We start from the raw sequence: 9,861 nt of genomic DNA, 5'->3' as shown, positions 1-9,861 counted from the left end.
ATCGAAAATTGATGAACAACTCTGCGTATTTACTTTAAAAAAATATATATTTCAACAAAATTCAGAACAAGGATGACATAGGCTTTGTTGTGCGTTACTTGGTCACTTGAAACCACAACATATGATCATAGTCTTGTTAAAGAAAAACATAATACCAGGAGCAAGTATGTTGGGTGTTCGAAGACAAGGATTTTAGTGTACAAACTTTTTATTAGGTAAAGTTTCTAATTATTCATTAAAACTTGATACAATTTCAAGAAATTGTTAATTCTACTTTGTCATCATGATATAGAATTTTCGCTCCTAATGCTTCTCATGACGAACTATCTTGATATTGTGTGTAACAGATTTTTTTTACAAGGAACCGATGCCAAACTATTCAAATAATGTGAAGGATTCAATGAATCCAATAAGATTACTACAATAATTTTAGAGCTCAAAGTATTTAGAATTGTAAGGAGATACAAAGTCAGCTTGAGATACTCATTTTGTGTCTTTCTACAAGCAAGCTCCTGATGCTATAAGAAGTTTGTATTCAACTCTCTCACTAATTAGTAATGCACTTGGACAGTATTAAGAGAGAGCTTGCAACTGATTAACAATTAAAGTCACATTTGTTATTTCTTCGGGCAATTACAAGTGCGGAATGTATGTATTTAAAGGTTTACTGGTTATGTTCCATATCATCACGTTTTGTCAAGTGTAAGTAAGGAGAGAAATTACAACCAAGGGCATGACAAGAAAAGAAACACAGCTGAATAGAAAAGTGTATCCCATGAATCAACTTGAAATAAACAGATTCTGTCTGAGAAAAAGGTATAGTACATGCCTGTAAAAAGGAATAACAATTATATTCCAATGATTAAGTACTCGAATAGCATGGCAGCAAAGGATACCAACAAATTGAAAAAGTTGACAGCTACACTCAACACTTTGATCTTCAGAGTTGAAGGTAACTTTATGCTTCCTTATAGCCCCAAACAAGCACACATCATATCCGTATAACACTAAGTTCTGCGTGCATATTACCAAAACAAGATTACATGATTTTTCATATTCCCGACGAACAAGAGAAAAAATTGTCGGTGTATAGACATCTCTTGCATTTCTCAGTAACATGATGTTCATATTCAATGATGGCATCTTCTGCCTCATTTCATATTTAGACTCTACCTCCTTATATCGCATATCATCTAGAAATCTCTCAAAATTTCTGAAAAATTCTAACACATTAAAGGTAGGCTTCATGTAAAGCCTTAAACGAACATTAAAGCTCTCACTTAATTGTGTTGTTGTAGCACTGGCTGAAAAAGTGTGTCGCCCATATACCGAAGCCCATTTTTCCTTTTTTTAAAGAAATCTTGCATCCATTTATTTTGGCGAAGATTATGCTTGTTAAGTAATGACTCCCAAGCATTCAGAAAATCATCCTCATACTCGAAACCATAAATGCAACTTTGCAACTCGCTAGCAAAATAATTAGATCGCTGAAAGGCATGATTAACATTCTTTAGTGCATTTTGAAATAAATGCCACAAGCATAAACGATGATATGACTCGGGAAAAACCTCTGGAATTGCCTTTGCCATTGCAGGATCTTGATCTGTTAAAATTGTCATCGGCTTTTTACCACACATAGCTTTAAGAAAAGTCTTGAACAACCACTCAAATGATTCAGCTGTCTCATCATATAATAATGCTGCACCAAATAACACACTTTCTCGATGATGATTAAATCCAACAAACGGAGCAAATGGTTGTAAACTCTTATTAGTGCGATGCGATAAGTGGTATCAAAACACACCACATCTCCAAAATAAGCTAGCATAATCCACAACCATTTTAGCAAGTTCATGGTTATGGTCTTTGACAAAAGATGTAACCACATATTTTCCATTCGATGCGCTGAACAACCAGTTCTGATATCTTTGCGAGTCACTTTTCCTTCTTCATCTTTTATTCTCTTGAAGCCTTCTTTAAAACAAGAAAATTTTCGAGATATCACAATCTCCTTATATAATTTACTTTTGTTTCTCCAATCTTTTCTAATGCTAAAACCAACAAAGCCTGCGTAAATATTATAAAACCTATATGCATATATGATCTTCAATATCAAATTCCATACCAACATTTGGGACTATATCATTTTCAATGTTGTCCTTCAATTTCACTGTAAAAGAGAAACTATAAATAAAGAATTTGATATAAATCTGAGACTGATTCAGATAACTGAAGATTGTTGTTTCGATTTGGTTTGATGAAGGTTTACAAGTGCTGGAAACTAACGTTAGCAGGGTTGGGGGTCTGACGTGAATAATAATAACCAAGGGTAACGGAGTTAATTGAAATAAGTGAATTTGAATCTGACGTGGATCATTTATTAAACAGTAGGTAAGGTATTGTTTATAAGTTTTCTCCTTTATTAAACTACCAATGAATGTATGTGACCTTGATGTACTGTGACCGGTGATGATTCACCATTAGAAATCAAATCAAATCAAAGGAACTCTCAAGCTACGACACTGCACTAGTGTAAAGCGACTCCTCTTGATCCATCCAAATTTTGGTCTAGTTTGGAGATATTATAAATCCACAGCCAAGTTGTTTAGATTTTAGGTTGATCAAGTAGAGTTCCCTTCAAACACTATTGGTTCAAGTAAAGTAGGTTTCTCACCCCTTTGGTTAAAGGGTTTCAAACTCACTCAAGCAAAATCATTATCTTTGTAATGAGTTTTTTTGGAAAATTGCTCTTCTCCCATCATGTTTTGTTCACTCCCAAATGAATTTTCGAAAATGTCTCCGCGTGACTTAAGTTACGCATTTGTTAAACGATACGTGACTTAACTCACGCTGGTTTTGGTTTCACATATAATTGACAAATTGCAGGTAGAAGTGATCAATCTATCACACCCCAATCACTACTGCATTCCATATGATACTAACACACATGCCTCACTAATGGTATAAGGCCTGCTTTTTCCATTGCCACTAATCCACACCATGAAAAAACATGTGTGAAAGGTTTTGGAATAAACAAATAAAAACCAAAGAATATAATCTGTCATATATATTATTGAAAGAATTTGTGAGGAAGGTTGATAAAGTCAACATAACACCACTAGGGTCTACTATGTTGTAGATGCATATATAAAGCCATCCATTATGTTGTTCTTCTCCAAGTAACGTGATGGGAGAAGAGCAATTTTCGTTTTTTTTCTCTGTAATGTTAACCTTAACGTTGTAATATGAGGTGTTGTTGTTTGAGTTTGAGCTGTATGAGTGAGGCATTTGTTACGTCGAATTCGACATGAAAAGGGACCATGGAGGCAGCTAACGAAAACATGATGAGGTGATTTATTGGAACATGCATGTGTATGTGTATTATTCATAGAATATAAATTTCCCGTCATGAAAAAATAAGTATAAATTTAACAAATCAATATATTGAAAGACTTACCCAGGAATTGATTTTCGTGGAAACTAGTTACAAACCCGTGCTTCGCACGGGATAAATTACCTTTTTTCCGAAAAAATTTGTTCTAGAAAAATAGATTATTACAGGCAAACATAGATTCCTTAATATGCTTAAAAGCAAATTGATCTCAAACATATATATTACAGGCATATAAGAATATGGCAGTTGCTTTCAAATTGTTCATTTAGCAGCATTTTAAAAACAAAGATACATAAACATAGAAGTTGGATGCTAAACTAAAATCCTAAAGTTTTGACATATAAGGATTCATAGATGTTTAATGCTAAAGAATGTAGTGCTAACAGTTCTAGCAATTAAGTGAGTGATGAGACGGTACTTTGGTAAAGATTCATAGGATGTTTTCTATTCCATCTTTGGGGAGTTTCCACGTGGTAGAACCTCGTCAAGGAATATAAGGTTTTCATGAGGCTGATCTTGAGCCGCCATCCAGGCTGGAATATATATAACACTGAGAGCATCATAATAGAAGCAAATCTATGAGATGCCTTTACGGAATCAAACAACTACAATAAATACCAACAAACGGGACCAAACACACCTTCTCGGTCTTTAACAACCTTAACAAAATTTTAAAATTTGTATCAACGGCTATTTGACGCATGTTTAATATTTATTTTTAACTTATTATTGTGACAACTCCTCCCGTGTATAATGTATGTTTTTAATTTTAATTAGCGATAACTTATCCCGTGTTTAATAATTATTGTCTGTTTTTTCTAACGCCAACTCTTCCTGTGCATAATTGTTATTTTAAAATTTATATCAGCGACAACTTATCCCATATTTTATAATTATTTTTAAATTTTTATCTGGTACAACTTGTCCCATGTATAATATTATATTATTTTAAACATTGTATCAACGACAATTTGTACTGTGTTTAATAATTTTTTTTTGGATTTTTAGTAACGAAAAATTCTTTGGTGTATGATAATTATTTTAAATTTTGAATCAGCGACAACTTGGCCCGTGTTTAAAAGTATATTTTCAATTTTTTATCAAGAATAACTTGTCTCCATGTATAATAATTATTTCAAAAAAATTATCATTGACAACTTGTCCCGTGTTTAATAAATTAATTATTATTTTAAAATTTATATCAACAACTTGTCTTTTTTTAATAATTATTTTTAAAATATTTTCATAAATAACTTGTCTCGTATATAATATTTATTTTGAACTTTGTATTAGAGACAACTTATCCCGTGTATATTAAATTAATAACTATATTACATTTTGTATTGGTGGCTACTTGGGCCATGTTTAATAGTAATTTTAAAGTTTGTATCAACGACAACTTGTCTCATATATGCGAGTTTAAGCAATAATAAGGGAGATGAAGACTTGGAAAAAAAAATTCTTTTTAGCAATGACAATTTGCCTTTTGTATAACAATTAATTTAAAATTTGTATGAATGACAAGTTGTCTTATGCATAATAACTATTATGAAATTTGTATCAGTGATGACTTTTCCCGTGTATAATTATAATTTTAAAATATAAACAATGAAAAAAATTAAATTTTTAATAGTCTTAATCTCATGTACCTGAATGAGAATGTTTTATAAATTGAATTTTAAATTTTACCATTAATTTCTTAGCCCTTCAATTGAATTTAAATTTGTTTAAATTTATATTTTAATTTTACCAATAATTTTTTAATTTTAAATTTGTTTAACGTATCTTGTAAAAAAATTGTTCCAAAAAAAAAAAGAGTAAATTAAGGAACATTGCACAAACATTATAAATATTTCACAGAACAAATAGTTTCTATTGTAAATTGAATTAGAAATTTAAATTCCATGGAAATAAAACACAATAATAACAAAAAGTATACCTAAATTTAATCAAAAAGAAACAAATCTTACCATCGGCCAATAAAATCAAAACAAAAACAAAACATAAACATGAGAATAAGCAGAGTGTAGGAATAACCATTCTAGAGCAGAAATTAAGCAATTAAAGGATAAACCATACAACAAGAATTCTCCAGAAAATTAATCACCAAATGCCTCCAAGGTTAAATAGCCTTTGGGAAATACATTAACATAAACATCTTCCTGACGTTGCATCAGAAGATGCCCACTCCCTTAGGCCAAGCAGATATGCTCTGAAAGCTCAGCTTTGTACAAACCAACTCATATATGTATCCTAAGTACTTAATTGATAGTTTAAAAAAAAAATTGGTGAGGTAGCACTCAACCCAGCAACACTAAAAAAATTATATGCATTAGCGCAACAGGAAAACAGACAGACGGACATAAAATATTACTCTAAACGTTAGAGGTTGAAGAAAGAAAATAAAAATATTTGGGATCATTAAATGACAGCGTGAATAAAAATATTTATGAGGTTGTGATGATTAAACGATATTAAAATTAAATATATAAGTGATAAAAAGATAATAAAATTTCTTTGAAAAAAAAGATAATAAAATTAAATGGAATCTCTTTAAAAATGTAAATGGAGCGGTTAAAAAAAAAATAAAGTTAAATGGAAGGAAAAACATATTGAAATATAATATTAAAAAATAAAAGAAAAGGTTTCCAGCGTGAGTTGAAAAGAGGTGCTCGTGAAATAAGTTGTTGAGAAGTAGTTTTTTAAAGTAACATTCAATAGCTTTTGGCAAAAGCTCATTCCATTTAATTTTATGCGTTCAATAAAATTACTTCTTTTAGTAAGTACTTAATTGATACTGTGTTTGGCCTAACTTCTCCTTAAAAATGTAGAGAAGTTGGAAAAAAGCTGGGTCAAACGATACTTTAATATCCCACAACGGCAATGTAGAAACAACTGAATTTGGGAAAAAAAATTAAAAAATAGTTAAAAACATAAAAACTGGAAAATAGTTAAAAGTTATTAAAAATATAAAAGTTATAAAATAATTAAAAAAATTAGTTAGGGGTAAAATGGTAAATTGAAAATAAAAAATGAGGGGCAAAATGGTAAATTCATGGGACATTAATTTTCTTATTAGTTAGTATTAGTATATAGATAATTCTTGCCCAGGAAAAGGTAATACGTAACAACATAATTTTTTTTTATTAGTTTTACATAATTTGTTTTTATATTAGTTTTACTTAATTTGAAAAAGAAATATCTCCGTTTTTTAACTATTATTTTTTATGGAATAAATCTTTTTTTGACAAAATTAATGGAATAAATTTTGTAAATTTTAAAAGGCATTTATCAACTAATTGTAGAACTCAAATTGAAGTTTTCTTTATGAGAAATGTTATTGACAAACTCTCTGTCAAACTCTTTTTTACACACCCTCTGAGATGATTGGTGAACTCTGCTTAATATGTTTGAGTTGTTGCTAGACTCTTAAGTTTGTGCAGATATTACTAAAGGAGTTTAAGTTATTAGGTGGACTGATAGCAACAGCTTGATCATTAATCTTACTTATCTAGCTAATATAAAATTTCTATACAGGGAGAGAATCTCACAAGTATTGCTATCTTTGCTTTAGGAGGATTAATGTATTGGTTTATGAAGCACGGATACTCCTCGATTAAGTATGTTTCGGTATCAGACACACGTCAATTTTCGACAACACATATAATTATATTGAATTATGTGATGTTTACAAATCATTATCGGTGTCTATGTGCTTGTGTTCGTATTGTGTCTAGTGTCCGTTATGTATCTGTGCTTCATAGATATTGATTGATTTTGGTTTTTTGTTTTCATTGAGCTTTATTGAGAGATAGACATATAAAGTTTGTGTAATTGATGGTTGTATCTTTGTACTTTATATAATCCTTGCACATCTTGTGTTTGGGTTAGTTTATTAATAAATTTTGCCTTCCAAAAAAAAATTTAAGAACAAGTGAGTAACATTTTTTTAGACTGATAACAAGTGAGTTACACATAAAAAGTATACCTGCTACTTATACCAATGATTGTAAATGTCGAAATATTACTCCACTTTTTCTTTTAGTGAATTACATATCAATCAAAAGAACATAATTGTGATACACTAATACATATCAACGGTTTTCAAATTTTAATTTATCCAAAAAAAAAAAAAAACTTTGGCAGTAAATATGCATACATATAAAATAGAAAGGTGAAATGGAGAAAAGCAATTGGTGAGAAGTGAAAAGCAAAGGAATTAGCTACGTGCAAGCCTGCAACTCCATGACAGGGGAAAATGCTTGAGTATATTTGGATTGTAGATTTATATTTTCACTTCATATGATTCACCTTCCTTTTAACCAAAACATTGTAACATGCACAGTTTATTAGATACAAACACAACCAGTTGGTGGATTAAAAAACATGCACAGTTTGCTAGATACAAACATGAAACATAGCCAATTGGTTTAAGTCCACTGCTACCTTTTTTGAATCAGTGAAATTTTATTCGAGGCCAAGCTTGCACAAGACACGCAAAAGCTGGCAAAAGCAACAAAACAAAAGCGCAGCCCATACGCGTAACGCCCCGGAAAAACACCGCCAAACTGAACAGAAACAGCAACCAATAAACAAATCTAGTTGATCATCATATCAACATAGCTAAATCCTAATAGGTCTTTTATTTAAAGAAAACCACATTAGTAAAATAAAAGGTTCATAAACTGGTACGTAAAGATGTCTAGTTGATTATCACATCAACATTATCAAATTCAATTGAATCATCATCTAGTCTTTACAAAAGTATATCAAACAAGTCTTTAAAACAACATTCTTAGCTCCTTCAACCCTGATGATTTTCCTGCGAAAATAAGAAAACAACAGACAATTAGTTGAAAACTCAAAATGTATCTACTAACTAAATATTAAATCACCTAAGAATAATGTGTCATACCATTCTTGGCAATGCAGTTGTTACTTCATAAAATAATAGCAGACTTAAAATCACAACAAATACATAACAATGAGAAATAATGCTAAAATAAAAAAATAAAAAACATCATACAAATTTTGATGAAGTTAAAATCTTCTAACCTTTTTTACTTTACAACTAGATGTTCTCTTACGACCTCTCTCGATCCCACTCTTTATTCTTCTTGGAGCCCCTTTTGTATTTGCTCTTTTAGGATCACTCACTATAGTCAACCTCTATCCTTCAGAAAAATAAAGTTGAAGTGGTTGATAAAATTATATTATTTAATTCAAAAAAATTAATTTATATTCTTTAATTCAAAACTGAAAGTTTAGATTTAATTTGTTTAGACTAATTTAAGGAATCGAATTTGATCCCTAAAAAAAAATCAAATTTGATTTGATTAAAAATTTGAAGTAGGGTTAGATCAATTTGATTTGATTAAAAAAAACTAGATTTTTGACCCGTGTGTCGCACGGGTTTTCTCGACTATAATAGAGACCAATAAATAATCTTTAACCCGTAAGATCATTGATATGGTAGAAAATATTTTCTAAAAAAAAGGCAAGCAGATAGGAATGAAATTGGTGTGCAATGCATTTTTTTAGATGGAATTTGTTAGGTTAAATAATTGCAAACCTAATAAAGCAAATGAGCGGGAAAAAATTAGGTTAAGTTGCTGCAAACGTAACAAAATTTGTAAATAAACTAGAACATCGACCCGTGCATCGCACGGGTCAAACCAACCAAAAAAAGTCATGAATAAGTTTTACCGGATAACTAAAATGTAATTGAATATATATATATTTTTTAGGGGAATTGAATAGTTCACATGATGATTATGATGTATTACACAATTCATATTAAATTGACATCGTTAGAGTTTGAGGCTTGAACAAAGAGAGACATTAATATATTTTAGAAAATTGCTATTTAGAATGATGCTACCACAAATTTTAAGCGCGATACCAAAAGAAACTTATATTGAATAGTTAACAAAACTTAATCATTTTCCGTCACTTCAAATAAGATATTCAAGAACATGGTAGGGTTTACAAAACTTGAAACTTAAAAGTAAATTTGCAAGTTGTTACTCGTTAATCATTCCAACACCTGTAACCAATAAGATCAACATGCCTCAATGACTTATAAGATTCCAACTGTAACCAATATCTTCATTCTTATGTGGAATGTGTTAGGATTTACTTTATTATTTACATGATATCAAATCCTCAATGACTTATAGTGACACGCAAAGCAATTTTAAAAATGAATAATAGTATCATAGTAAGCTTAGAGAAGGCATCATACTATGAATATAACTCGATCAACTTACTATTAACGAAGCCTCAACAAATTCACATCTAAACCCTACAAAATATTCCTTTGGATGACTTAAAAATACTAAACCAATTGCCTTCCACAACCTCATAATCTAGGGCTATATACAAAACAATCCAAAGCACTACAAATGGAAAACTTCAAAATACTGTAAAGATCCAATATGCAGACCAATTAAGAGAGACTGACAACA

At 30.3% G+C, this 9,861-nt stretch overlaps 1 pseudogene; it reads right to left on the bottom strand.

Annotated features, from left to right (window-relative positions):
• Positions 1-780: 780 nt before the first annotated feature.
• LOC146896344 (protein FAR1-RELATED SEQUENCE 5-like) lies at positions 781-2,983 on the bottom strand (annotated as a pseudogene).
• Positions 2,984-9,861: the final 6,878 nt, after the last annotated feature.

Source organism: Medicago sativa, chromosome 8, assembly GCF_051527215.1.
Source record: "Medicago sativa cultivar Bolivia chromosome 8, Bolivia_mono, whole genome shotgun sequence".
NCBI classification, from domain to species: domain Eukaryota; kingdom Viridiplantae; phylum Streptophyta; class Magnoliopsida; order Fabales; family Fabaceae; genus Medicago; species Medicago sativa.
The sequence above is the reverse complement of the archived record's forward strand: the minus strand, read 5'-3'. Positions and strand labels throughout refer to the sequence as shown.